Raw genomic sequence first — 14,142 nt, forward strand, 5'->3', positions numbered from 1 at the left:
GAAGATCAGGTATGTGCCTAAGATAGGTGTGCAAGAGTGACGTACGCATACATATTTATGCACAGGCTCTGCAGGCTTCTCTGTCAAGAAAACATCTGAAAAGAGCGTAACAAAGGGATAACACTGCTCAATGCGGTTAGTAAAATGTAGATATCATCTCCCTGACTTTGTGCTAATCTCAGATACCACAAGTGCTTAGCAACAAGTAAACATGGTAACATGGTCAGCTGATGCTAGGGAAATGCGTTATTGGCAACTTGTGAAAACAACTCATGCACTCGTAATTTTTAAAAAAAATTTTTTTAATAGTAGGACAGGATGTTGGAGCCATTCATTTTTCATTACCATTGTTGATTTGTGCTGCGTCCCCCCCTTTTTTTAACTCTGTACTGTCAAAGCTATTGTAATCCAGACTGGTCACATCATGCAGCAGAATGAAGACCCTGCCTTTTAGAGGCAAATCTGGGGACGCTTTGTGAGCAATAGATTTTCTCCCCAAAGTGTCACTAACGCCATCAGCTCAGGTGTCCAAGACTGGAAAAGGGAAGCACCTCCAGGGTGAAATGCAACAGGTGTGTTGTGTGTAGGCTTCCTAAAGCAGTTGTTCTAAGATGGTACCATTTTGTCCTAGAACACTCCACTTCAGGAAGACTGCAGGTCATGCTCATACCATCTTGGAGGCCCTTCTCATCACCAGCAAAGGCTCAGGTGGCAAAAGGCCTGGCTGCCATAGCCTCTAGTGAAAGGGACTGTGGAAGGGGGTTGGGCTCTTTTGATCGCGCAGTACCTGTAGCCAACTGATGCCACTGATAGAAACGACTACTATTAGTCCTCCTTTTGTTGTTTTTATCATTGGAAGTTGCTTTGAGGGTCCTTGAACTGAGGGGGCTCAACAACAACCACCTTCTTATATCTGGAGCCTGACAGAATGAGCCACTGGAGGTACCCTAATGCAACGAGGCCGATCTTCTGCCACACCAGCCTGTTGTTTTCTGAGAACAATTCAGAGGGCTGTTAAGATGTCCCTCAATCCCTTCAGCACTCTCTAGCAGATTCTGATAGAGGATAATATCCGAGTTAGAACAGTAGTTTCAACAATGCTTCAGAAATTACTGAAGAAGCTGCAACATGGTTAGGAAAAGGTGAGCTCATTTGGCTACTGCAAGCAGTCTTGTGCTCGAGAGCTGGGCTCTGTGGTTTCCTTCTCGTCTGCTTCCGTTTTCAACACCAAGTCAAAGTATAGTTCTTCTTGAGAAGCAAGTCTTAATGCTTAAGAAGCATCCTCCAGCCACCAACAGCCCAAAGCCAATGCTGAGTGTTGGGAGCAGGGTCAAAATGACCTTGCAACCGGGGCTGGGGGTGGGGGAATTGCATTATGAACAGGGGGCTGGACAAAAGAGCACACTTTCTCTTGTGCTAGCAGAGGAAACTTGCACTCAAGCTTTCTGATAGTGCAAAAGAGGGGAGCATTTCCACCAGTTTTCCATCCTTACTGCAGCTAGTACCACATGGACATGCTGAGGTTCCCCAAACCTCAGCAGAGGCTTTCCAGGACATGCAGGGGGTTTCTGGAGGAAAGGAAAAATGGGGGAGGGGAATGTTCATGTGCCTGCCTTCTGTTCATAAGTGATAGAATCCAATCCTTGCTTGAAAGATCAGAGCTCAGTGATATGCAAAAACAACTGTGCCAGACTCTAAATGATATCAAGTAAGTAGCTTTGCTTGTCCCCTTCTGCAAATATCCTTCAGTTGAAGCGTCAAGGATTGTGGAGTTAAATCCATAATTACAGGTAAAATGATCAGGCAGAAGGTCACCCTTCCTTAATTTGTAGTAGAGGCTAACTTGGCCTCTGAACAGCCATTCCTCTCGGTCTTTAGCCCTTCATTTATCATGTTTGTCACATGATACTTTATCTACCAGTAAAATGTAATGTATTGATCTGCACGCTGTAAATTTGTTGTGAGCGGCCCTACTTGCTTTCGATGGCAAGAGCGAAACATGCTTTTCAGATCCATAAATAAGGTATAATGAAGATGACTGCTTCAGCCTCTCCTTTACCGTTACTAGCTGGTCCATCACTGTCTCCTTGCCTTACAAATAGAAAAACCAGGAGAAAACCTGAGGCCAAATTAGTTAACTCCTGCTTCTCCTATATTGTGGCCCATTTAATCTAAGTTGGGGGGGGGGGTCCTGTGGCTGTGACAGAGTAATAAAGGTCAAATTTGACCCTAATTGGACTGATCTTTCCTACTGTTTAATTTAAGATAGTAAACTCCTTGGGGTAGACTAGACCCATCTCGTTTTCCTTATGTTACTTTGTAAGAGCTGTGTAGGTTGCTGGAGCTCCATAACTCAACCACAACGTCATGGGATTTGGAGAGGAAGCTCTCCTCCTTAAATTCATCTGGCTTCTCCTATGGAAGAGTAGTTTTGCATGTTACAATTTAGTAGTGGAATCCCACTCATGTAGTGTTTGTCTTACAAGTAGGGTTGCCAGCCTCCAGGTACTAGCTGGAGATCTCCTGCTATTACAACTGATCTCCAGCAGATAGAGATCAGTTCACCTGGAGAAAATGGCCACTTCGGGAATTAGACTCTATGGCATTGAAGTCCCTCCCCTCCCCAAACCCCGCCTCCTCAGGCTCTGCCCCAAAAACCTCCAGGTATTTTCCAACATGGAGCTGGCAACCCTGCTTACAAGTCATAATGTACAAACCTACCTTTGGGACAGGCCTCCTGTACCTTTTCCTTCAAGACCAGAAATACATTTTGCCTCCATTTTCTACAGGTAGAATCAGTTTAGAAATAATGACAGCTGAAGGACATTGCGCTTAATGCGAAGCAAGACACAAGCTGGTAAATAAATAACACAGTAACATTGGGACCTGGTCCCAGGCCTGGCTCAAGTAAACCCTGCCCTCTCTCCACCCATCCTTTAAATGCATTTGTTGAAAAGATTAAAACAAACCATTTCTACTCACAGAAAGTGCAGTGATCAGAGAACTGCTAGGTTGTCTGAACCACCACTGTTACCCATCTGCTCACATAGTAAGCTATATAGCGCAAGTGCAATATTTATTCCCACGAGGAAGTGCAGCCTATTTTTCAAGGCACTGTGTTGTTTGTGTCAACTTAAGGTACAATGTGCAAGTTACAGCTCAATTCACAGGAACATTTTACTTCCTTAATTGGGTAGCTCGTATCATTTAACTCATTCGACTTTGGTTTTGCAAAGGGGAAAAAAGAACAGTGGCACGTAACTGGAAAGAAGGTCGTAGCCATCTAGTGTAAGTGCAGGTATTATTTGTAAAGATTTGTATGAACTTTAATATTACACAGAAGTCTGTTTGTGTTCTGTCATTCAGTGACTGTGCTACTTTCTCTCACTGTAGTGCTTTCTGGAAAGCTGTAGGTCGAGAATTTAGGGTCAGACAAGTGAAACTTGAAAGCTAAGCAGGGTCGGTACTTGAGTGGGAGACCACCAAGGAAAGCTCTGCAGAGGAAGGCAATGGCAAACCACCTCTGCTTCTCACTTGCCTTGAAAGCCCCTATACGGGGTTGCCATAAGTCAGTTGCAACTTGGTCCCACAGCACATATATATGTTAGTTCTGCAGAGAGAAATAGACAACCCTATTTATGGTCTTTATGTTTCCTTCACAGGGCAAATAGCAGTTCCATGGAACCAGCTAAGGAAAGGAAAACGACACAGGAGGAAAATGACACACACCTGTTTATGACTTTTTCTTATTGTCACAACTAATTTGCCCTACTTAAGGAGACCACAGGACTGCCATTAGAAAAGAAATGCCAGAAGCCTATGTGAGGAGCCCCCCCCCCATGTAACCCTGTACCCAGACTATACCATTAGTCAATCAGCTCTGTCCACTGACACAAGGCAGGGCTTCCAGTTTATAAAAACCAAACTTGGACGTGCACCAAGCGGGTGCACCACACATGATGGACTTGAGATGAAAATACTAGTGGAGGTGATTTGGGGAGAAATTAGCAGTTGCTTGCAATGCTTCATATTCACAAAAAGTTCTGCTCCTAAAACTAATGAAGCATTCTCTTCAGCTGAAAGCTTGACTGTTCCTACAGAAGTTTAATCAAGCAAATACCAGCCCTATGTCAGAGATCTTATTGTTCATTTTGCATCTCTTTATGCCAAATGTGTTTGACTTGGAAGTTGACTGTACTGAAATTAAATGGATTTAGACATAATGTCAGCTTTGAAAGGGTGCTCTACATTAAAAGTATCCACAATGATTAGCAGAAGACTTATGATAAACACATACACAAAGGCAAGTAGGCTGGAGGGAGGTTTCAAATCCTTAAAGGTAAAGAAACTTCTCTTGTGTGCAGAGGTAATGCTAATAGGCTGGAAATAGTAATTTAAACAAATTTTGAGGTGATCGTGAAAAAGCACTGCCTATATAAAGGCATGCTGATCTCATACGATAAAGTTTACTATAAAATCATTTTTATAAGTACAAATCCCACAACATTGGTTACTTGGTTATTCAGTCGAGCACTGACTATAACTAAGAATGCTTTTGCCTACACTCCACCTCATCTTGTAAAGATAGTAGAAGATGTCGTGTTTGGGTGTCACTGTTGACGGAAGGCAGATTGACTGCAACTAGGAAAACAAAATTTTCACTAGTGGCCTGGAAGTGCAGCATTCCCTCCAAAAGCAGTTATCCAGACTCTTTGGCCATTTAGTAAAATCATAGAATCATAGAATTGGAAGGTACCACCAGGGTCATCTAGTCCAACCCCCTGCACAACGCAGGAAATTCCAAACTACCTCCCCCACACACACCCAGTGACCGCTACTCCATTCCCAGAAGATGGCCAAGATGCTCTCCCTCTCATGATCTGCCTAAGGTAATAGAATCAGCATTGCTGACAGATGGCCATCTAGCCTCTGCTTAAAAACGTCCAGGGTGTGAGCTCTAGCCCTGCGGTAAACCCATAAACAGATTCCAGCAGACGGCAAGTCCACGAAAGCAGTTTTATTGGTTAGAATCGACAGGTTACAGAAGCCATATTCAGCATGACACTAGTAAAGGGCTAAGGCAAGGCACATGGCATATATGGAAAAGCAAAAGGAGATAACCAGTAGCCCAGGCAACCCCCCTCCCAGAGGCAGGAAGGAGTACTTGGCAATTCCCACCCTAAAGGAATCTATGAAGGACTCTATGAAGTCTAAACACGGGGCACGGACTGGCCTTGGAGAGAACTGCAAAACAGCACCTGGGAGCACAACCATGAACTGTCTTCATGACCTGCTCCTGACATTCTGCCCCCTTCCACCGAGGGTTTGTGAGGGTAGGTGGAATGGAATTCTTGCACCAGGCGGGGGGTGGAGATGTTACAGGCACGCACCCATTCATCTTGGGCGGGACCAAAATGTTTCCAGCGAACCAGGTATTGAAGGGCACCAGTATCTTAGTCGCTTCAAAATATTCCCCCCCCCCCACACACACACACCATTTCAGGCACTTTGGGTTGTGGCTCCGGATGCCATTTTTGGGAAGGAACGTATGGTTTTAAGAGACTGATATGGAACACAGGATGAATTCTCCGTAGAGACTTGGGCAAGGAGAGTTCTACAGTTACTGTATTAATAATCCGGGAAATGGGGAACGGACCCACGTACTTGGCACTGAGTTTATCACACGGGCGGGTGGATCGTAGGTTCTTGGTGGATAGACGAGATCCCCCACCCTGTATTCCTTACTGGAGGAGCGATGTTTGTCAGCCTGAGCTTTGTACTTTCGTTTGGCTTGCTCCAGATTTTTAACCAGCCATGGCCAGGTTGTTTGAATGGAATGCACCCATTCGGCCACATCAGCTCCCCCCTCCTCAGAAACATCAACATGGCCCACAGGATTAAACTCTTTACCATGAACAATCTGAAACGGGCTGAACCCTGTGGATTGGTGAACCGCTTTATTGTAAGCATACTCGGCAAAAGGCAACAGGTTTACCCAGTCATCCTGATGGTAATTGACATAACAGCGCAAATAACATTCCAAGACCGCATTTACCCGTTCAGTTTGACCATGTCAGCCCTTGGCCCACAGAACCAGAAATCACCACAAAGTCGTATAGAGTCCAAACAGATGGATTTTACTGATCAAATAGGCATACAGTGCAAACGAATAAAATGACAGCTATGAAAGGCTCACTAGCTGGGAGATATTATAAGGCAGGAAAGGCGGGAGATTACACGCAGGAATACAGTTTCCCAGGAGCTGAGTTCCCAGGCTTAGGCTTAGGCATGCGACCTTGGGGGGCAGACAATACAGCACAGAGACAGAGGCAATAACGAAACCGAGATAGCAGCCTGACATTCTGCTCCCCTCAAGGCCCCCTCCCAGTTCGCAAGGGGGCTGGCCTGTTCGGGTAAGCAATGTGAAAGGCGTCGACGAGGTCGGGGGCGGAGACATCCCGTGCGCGCACCCATTCGTCATAGGCAGGGGGGAAATGTTTCCAACGAATTAGATACTGGAGAGTACCATGGTGAATACGGGAGTCAAGGATCTTGGAGACTTCGAAGTGTTCTTCCCCCCCCACCATGATGGGTTGCGCAGGCGGTGGGTCTGGATGCCACCGTGGAGAAGCAACATGGGGTTTGAGGAGGCTTATGTGGAAAACAGGATGCACACGCCTCAAAGATTTGGGGAGAGCCAGTTCCACTGTGACAGGGTTTATGACCCGAGTAATGGGGAAAGGGCCAATGAATTTGGCGCTGAGTTTATGGCACGGTTGGGTGGACCGGAGGTTTTTGGTGGAAAGGTAAACCAAAGCACCCACTTGCAGATCACCCCCGGGGGAGCGATGTTTGTCAGCTTGCGCTTTGTATTTACGTTTGGCCCGGTCGAGGTTGCTAATGAGCCAGGGCCAAGTGGTACGGAGGGCGTGTGCCCAGGAGGCAATGTCGGGGTTCCCCTCCCCCTCTACATCATCTGTAGGAACGATGGGACTGAAATCTTGTCCATACACAGCGAAAAACGGGCTAAAACCTGTGGATTGATGCATGGCATTATTGTAGGCATATTCTGCTAAGGGTAACAGTTCTACCCAGTTATCCTGGTGGTAGTTAACATAACAACGCAAATAACATTCGAGTACAGCATTGACACGTTCAGTTTGACCATCAGTTTGAGGATGGTATGCACTAGACATTCCCTGTTCCACCCCCACCAACTTGAGGAAAGCTTTCCAAAACTTAGAAACGAAACCACTTCCGCGGTCACAAACTATTTTACGCGGAAACGAATGTAAACGAAATATATGCGTTACGAAGAGGCGGGCCAGTTTCTGAGCAGAGGGGATCCCTGCACATGGAATCAAATGTATTTGCTTAGAAAACAAATCAGTAACAACCCACAACACAGTTTTACCCCCACTGAGAGGGAGATCAGTCATGAAGTCCATAGCAATCACTTCCCAAGGTCTGCTGGGCGTTTCAAGAGGTTGTAGCAATCCCGGGGGTTTGCCCTGCGATCGTTTCGCAGCGGCACAAACGGGACAGCTGCGGATGAAGGAGTCAATGTCGGAACGCATTCCCCCCCACCAGAATTGTCTGCGCAATAAGTGAAGGGTCTTCAGAAACCCAAAGTGCCCAGCTGTTTTGGCTCCATGAGCTAAATGTAAAACGTCCTTCCGGAGAGTTTTGGGCACATACAATTTTGAGTCTTTGTACCAGGACCCCCCTTGTTCCAAAACACCAGGAGGTAGGGTATGAGCGGAACGTTCTAAAAGGCACTGGTCCCGAAGGACCGTTAAAAAGGATTCGGAGATGGGGAGCTTGGAGGGAGCCCCCCCGTCGGTCCCGGAGATTTGAGAAATAGTTATAGGGTTAGTGCTTACGTGCGGCGGCGCGCAGACTGCAGGCGGCTGAGCGGTAGGAGGGGTAGGAGGGGCGGGAATTCCGGTCTGTTGCGGTGGCGGCTGGGCAGCCGGTTGGGCTGGCGGAGCTTGCGAGTTAGGGAAGGTGTGTTGATGCTGGGATCGGGTTTGCACAGCCAGCATAGGTAGGGCCCCACGTTGCATAGGGGTGAACAGAGAGTTGGTGGGTCTTTCGAGTTTTACCGGATATTGTGGTAAACGGGAGAGGGCATCCGCGAGAACGTTCTGCTTCCCAGGGACGTGCTTCAGGGTGAAACGGAACTGAGCAAAGAACTCCGCCCACCGTTGTTGTTTCGCCGATAGTTTATGGGACCCCGTGAGGGCAGCTAGATTTTTGTGATCGGTCCAAACTTCAAAGGGTACTTTAGACCCTTCCAAGAATTGCCGCCATAAAGTCAGTGCATGATGAACTGCAGAGGCCTCTTTCTCCCAGATGGGCCAGTTTAATTGAGCGTGCGCAAATTTTTTTGAAAAGTAAGCGCAAGGGTGAAGAAGACCGTCCGGTCCTTGTTGGAGGAGAGCCCCTCCCATGGCTACATCGGAAGCATCGACTTGTACAATGAACATTTGATTTGGATCTGGGTGCCGTAGCACCGGCTCCGAAGTGAAGAGGCGTTTGAGGGCCAGAAAGGCGGCTTGGCATTGCTCAGTCCATAGGATTTTTGCGGAGGGCAAGGCAGCCGAGCTTACTTTTCCCTTAGTTTTCAGTAGGTCCGTAATGGGTAGAGCCACTTGGGCGAAGTTAGGGATGAATCCCCGATAGAAGTTTGCAAATCCCAGAAATTGCTGTACTTGCTTACGGTTGGTGGGGGGAGTCCAATCGAGGACGGCTTGGACTTTGGCGGGGTCCATGCGAAGACCTTGGTGGGAGATGATGTATCCCAAAAACGTGAGTTTGCTTTGGTGAAATTCACACTTAGCTAGTTTAGCGAACAGTTGATGGTTACGCAGGCGTTGTAGAACTTCTCTGACCAGAGTCACATGCTCGTCCATAGTTCTCGAATAAATGAGAATGTCATCTAAGTAGACCACCACCCCACGATATAGAAGGTCATGTAGGATTTCATTGATGAGTTGCATGAAGACCCCCGGGGCCCCTTTTAATCCGAACGGCATTACAAGGAATTCATACATTCCGAAACAGCTAGAGAAGGCAGTGAGGTGTTCATCTCCTTCGCGGATACGGACTCGGTAGTAGGCTTCCACCAAGTCTAATTTAGAGAATACACGGCCTTCCTGTAATTGTCCCAAAATATCCGATATTAATGGGATAGGATAGGCGTTGGTCTGGGTAACCGCATTGAGCTTTCTGAAGTCAATGCACAGGCGAAGGTCGCCCTCTTTTTTCCGGACGAAAAACGCGGGGGCCGAGTTTGGGGCATTCGAAGGGCGAATGAACCCTCTGGCGAGGTTTTTGTCCAAAAAGTCCCGGAGGACAGTGCGCTCGGAAGCGCTCATAGGGTAAATCTTACTTTTGGTTAATGTGCAGTCCTTTACTACTTCAATCGCACAGTCTGAGGCCCGGTGGGGGGGTAAGGCATCACATTCCTTAAGGTCGAAGACATCTTCAAAGTCCCGGTATACAGCGGGTAGAGCCGGTGGTACTGGAGCAGTAGAGGTTAACGCTGGAACGGGCGGAAATGGCAGAGCAAAGTTTTGCCGATGCTGGTCGCAGGTGGGACTAGCGAAAGAAATAGTGTTTGTTTCCCAATCAATACTGGGACTATGTCCTTTAATCCAGTTAATTCCCAAGACCACGTCAAATCGGATAGGGGCTATAGTGAAGTCTATTTGTTCCCAGTGGGAACCAATTCCCATTGCCACCCCTATGGTGCGATGATCAACTGGACCCCCCTGGAATTGGCTCCCGTCCATTTGAGCAAATTGGACGGGGGCGGGTAAAGCCTCTGAGTCGGCTCTGAGGGCAGCAAACGTGGCTTCGTTTATGAGAGTGCGACAGCAACCGGAGTCAATTAGTGCTTTGACGGGGATTTGTGGACCTCCGTTAAGTTGTTGTAAAACTGCATCTACGTAGACGGTGGAGTCCACTTCTTTGATTTTGGTAGGAGCATTCGGTTTGATAGGAAGATCCTGAGAGGTCTGTGGAGATGCTCCATTCACCACAGACCGGAGCCGTTTTTTGACAAGTCGAGGGGAGATTCCAGGTTTAAGGCTGGAGAAATCCAAGGGTTTTCCTCATCCGAAGAGGGAAAGCTGTCCCCCAATGGGGCACTTGTAATCCGAGACCCGGCGGGGTCGTTGGAAGCAGGCAGGGAGGCTGGGTCCCCGGCATGGAGTGCAGAGGGTGTGGGCCTTCCCGGAGCTGCGCTGCGGGTGGCCGCGGTGCCTCTGCGTGGTGGACGACCTCGGGCGCGGGTTGTCGTGCTGGGACGAAATGATTCCTGGCGGCGTGGGCAAACGGCTGCAAAGTGGCCCATTTCTCCGCATGTAAGACAGGCACCCCTCTGAAATCGGGCTTCACGTTCCTGGAGCGGACGTGGGGGATTTCGCGGGACGAGCAGTGATGCCTTGGGTTGAGGCTTTTGGGTGCCCTTCTCCTTGTGCTTTTGACGGACGAGAGAAATAAAGCGGCGGCGGCTTTCCACTTCCTCGGCTAATAGGATCCAGCCTTCGAGGGTATCGGGATCGCCCCGCATGTAAGACCAGTTCAGAATGTCAGGATGCAAGGCTTCCCTGAAATGATGGATTAGGGTGGTCTCGGGCCAACCTACAATTTTACTTGCCAGTCGCTGAAATTCATCGGCAAATTCCCGAACTGTAGCAGAGCCTTGTTTTAATTGTAAAAGTTCCGTTTTGGCTCTTTCTCCCAGGAAGGGGTCCTCAAACCTCCTTCTCAGGGCAGTCATGAAGTTGTTGAGGGAACGAATCGCACGAGAGCGGGTGTCAAACTGGAGGACCATCCAGTCAGCCGCTTTGCCTGTCAGGAGGGAAGCTACGTACCGCACCCGGCTATCTTCCGTGGGGAAAAGTTGACCTTGTTCTCGCATATAACTGTCCACTTGATGCAAGAAACAAGGCAAAGTCTCAAGAGATCCGTCATACGTAGTCCTCAATTTGAGTTGCTTCCAAGGGCCGGGCGCGGGCTGACCCGGTTGCACGGGCGGAGGAGCAACAGGAGCTCCAGGAGGCAAGGGTGGAGCAGGCACATTAGCAGGTGGTTGCACGGGTGGTCGGAGCGGAGGAGCAACAGGAGCTCCAGGAGGTAAGGGTGGAGCAGGCACATTAGCGGGTGGTTGTACGGGTACCGCCTGACCCGGTATCGGAACGGGCTGTCTCTGAGCTATCAGGGTTTGTTGTAATTGCCTGTTCTCGTGAAGCATAAGTTCCATTACTTCTTGGAGTTGATCCACACGGTCGGAGAGCTCCCGATTCTGGGCTCGTAAAAGATGAACCTCCTCACTTGGGCCCCCAGTAAGATGAGGCTTACTGGTTCGGAAGCTCGTGGCCCATTGAGAGCTATCCCCATATAAATCCTCGTCTTCAGACTCATCTGAGTCTCGACGTCGGTCAGCCAAACGGCGTGCGCGTTGGGTCGCACGCGACGGGACAAACGCCGGGGAAAAGGTTAGACCTGATAGTCCCAGTACATAGTCCTTGGGGCGCGTGTCCACGTTCGCCTGATTCCTTGCTGCAGCCGCCCTGGCTGCTTCCGCCGCCTCTCTCTCTCTTGCGACCCTAGCCGCTTCGGCGGCTTGCTGATCCGCAAGAACTTTGGCGTTCTCAAGTCTTAGGGCCGCCTCTGCCGTAATGCGCGGCAAAAGTTCTGTCTCGAGGAGCAAGAGTATGGGGTCAGGTTCCCCGCCCAGCAGAGGTTGTACTCGAACCGCCAGTGCGGATGCCTCGGCACCAAACGTCGGGGCCAAAACTTGAGCCAAGGTGGCTACCGGGGTGTCCTTTGTACATTCCACAAGGAGAAGAGCGGTGCTAATAGCGACTCGCTTGGCCTCAGCCTGGCAGCTGGCCGCATCCGGGATCAGGGAAAAACCCTCCGGTGGGGCTCCCGCCATAGTAGAAAGAGTTTGTCGAGAAATAAGATTATCCAGAAGTCCAGTTAATATTTGTAAATCCTCAGTCGCCAATCGGGCATCGTCCAGTAATTGATCCAAGTCCTGAAGATCTAAACGAGCATCAGTATCCTCCGATGTTAACATCCAGAGACGTCCTGTAAGAGATTGCCACTGCGCGTGTACCAGTCCCCTCAAGCGGCAAACCTCTCGGTTCGTCCGGAAAAGTTCAGCGATTAAGTCCTGTAACAGAGTAGGGTCCTCTGAGAAGGGCTCCAGGGTAGTAGATCACCTGGAGAGCTGCACAGCTCCCATCCAAGTGGCAGGCGAACCCCCCTGGGCTCCAGCCTGGCTAGAAGAACGGTGAAGATGTATGATAGCTGTCATAATGTCAGCCCTTGGCCCACAGAACCAGAAATCACCACAAAGTCGTATAGAGTCCAAACAGATGGATTTTACTGATCAAATAGGCATACAGTGCAAACGAATAAAATGACAGCTATGAAAGGCTCACTAGCTGGGAGATATTATAAGGCAGGAAAGGCGGGAGATTACACGCAGGAATACAGTTTCCCAGGAGCTGAGTTCCCAGGCTTAGGCTTAGGCATGCGACCTTGGGGGGCAGACAATACAGCACAGAGACAGAGGCAATAACGAAACCGAGATAGCAGCCTGACAGACCATCCGTTTGGGGATGGAAGGTACTAGATAGTCCCTGTTCTACTCCAACCAGTTTGAGGAAACTTTCCAGAATTTGGCCACAAAGTTTGAACCCCTGTCTGTCACCACCTTGCACGGGAAGGAATGTAGACAGAAGACATGTGACACAAAGAGGCGGGCCAATTTCGGGGCAGAAGGCATACCTGCGCAGGGCACAAGATGCACCTGTTTTGAAAACAGATCAGTAATCACCCAAAGTACAGTCTTTCCCCCACTAGAGGGAGATCTGTCATGAAGTCCATTGCAATCACCTCCCAAGGCTTAGAGGGGGTCTCTAACGGCTGCAAAAGTCCGGGCGGTTTTCCCTGTGCCCGTTTGGCCGCTGCACAGATGGGGCAGCTGCGGATGAAGGAGTCCACATCTGACCGCATGCCTGCCCACCAAAATTGCCTCCTTAGTAAATGCAACGTCCTAAGGAATCTGAAATGTCAGGTGGTCATGGCACCATGAACCAAACCCCAAACCTCCCCCCCGCCGCAACACCTCTGGCACATACAATTTAGAATTCTTGTACCAAAATTCCCCGCGTTTAATTAGAGTAGCTGGAAGGGTCTGCGAGGAAAGTTCTGCTTGATAACTACGAAGAAGAGTGTTTCTAAAGGACTCGAACAGACCTTCCACCCCCTCCGGAGTAGTGCCGGCAGGCAGCTGGACCGGGGACGGAGTTGATACTGGAGTAGGGGGCGGCTGAACAGGGCGCTCGGGTCCCAGTGCCTCGGGAGACATGGCTGTAGATCGCTCTGAGGGAGGAGGAAGCGAGATGGGTGGCGTCACCGGCTTGCCCGGGCGCGGGGCGTCCGTCCCCTCTGGAAGTGGCAGCGGTGGGGAGTGAGTCTGAGAACGGGTTTACACAGCCAGAGTGGGTACTAGACTCCGTTGGGCAGGGGTGAAGAGCGACTCTGTGGGTCAGTCAACCTTGGTGGGATATTGGGGAAGTCTAGATAGGGCGCCAGCCAGTAGATTTTGCTTCCCTGGTACATGCTTCAGGATGAATCGGAATTGGGCAAAGAAGTCCACCCAACGCACTTGTTTTGCGGACAGTTTGCAGGCTTCCGTTAGGGCGACCAGATTTTTGTGATCGGACCACACTTCAAAAGGCACCGTGGAACCCTCCAAAAACTGTCTCCACACTGTCAGGGCATGTTTTACAGCGGCGGCTTCCTTTCCCCAAATAGCCCAATTGAGTTCGGATTGGGTAAACTTTTTGGAAAAATAAGCGCATAAACAGACTCCAGCAGACAGCAAGTCCACGAAAGCAGTTTTATTGGTTAGAATCGACAGGTTACAGAAGCCATATTCAGCATGACACTAGTAAGGGGCTAAGGCAAGGCACATGGCATATATGGAAAAGCAAAAGGAGATAACCAGTAGCCCAGGCAACCCCCCTCCCAGAGGCAGGAAGGAGTACTTGGCAATTCCCACCCTAAAGGAATCTATGAAGGACTCTATGAAGTCTAAACATGGGGCACGGACTG

This window comes from Euleptes europaea, chromosome 7, assembly GCF_029931775.1.
Source record: "Euleptes europaea isolate rEulEur1 chromosome 7, rEulEur1.hap1, whole genome shotgun sequence".
NCBI classification, from domain to species: Eukaryota; Metazoa; Chordata; class Lepidosauria; order Squamata; family Sphaerodactylidae; genus Euleptes; species Euleptes europaea.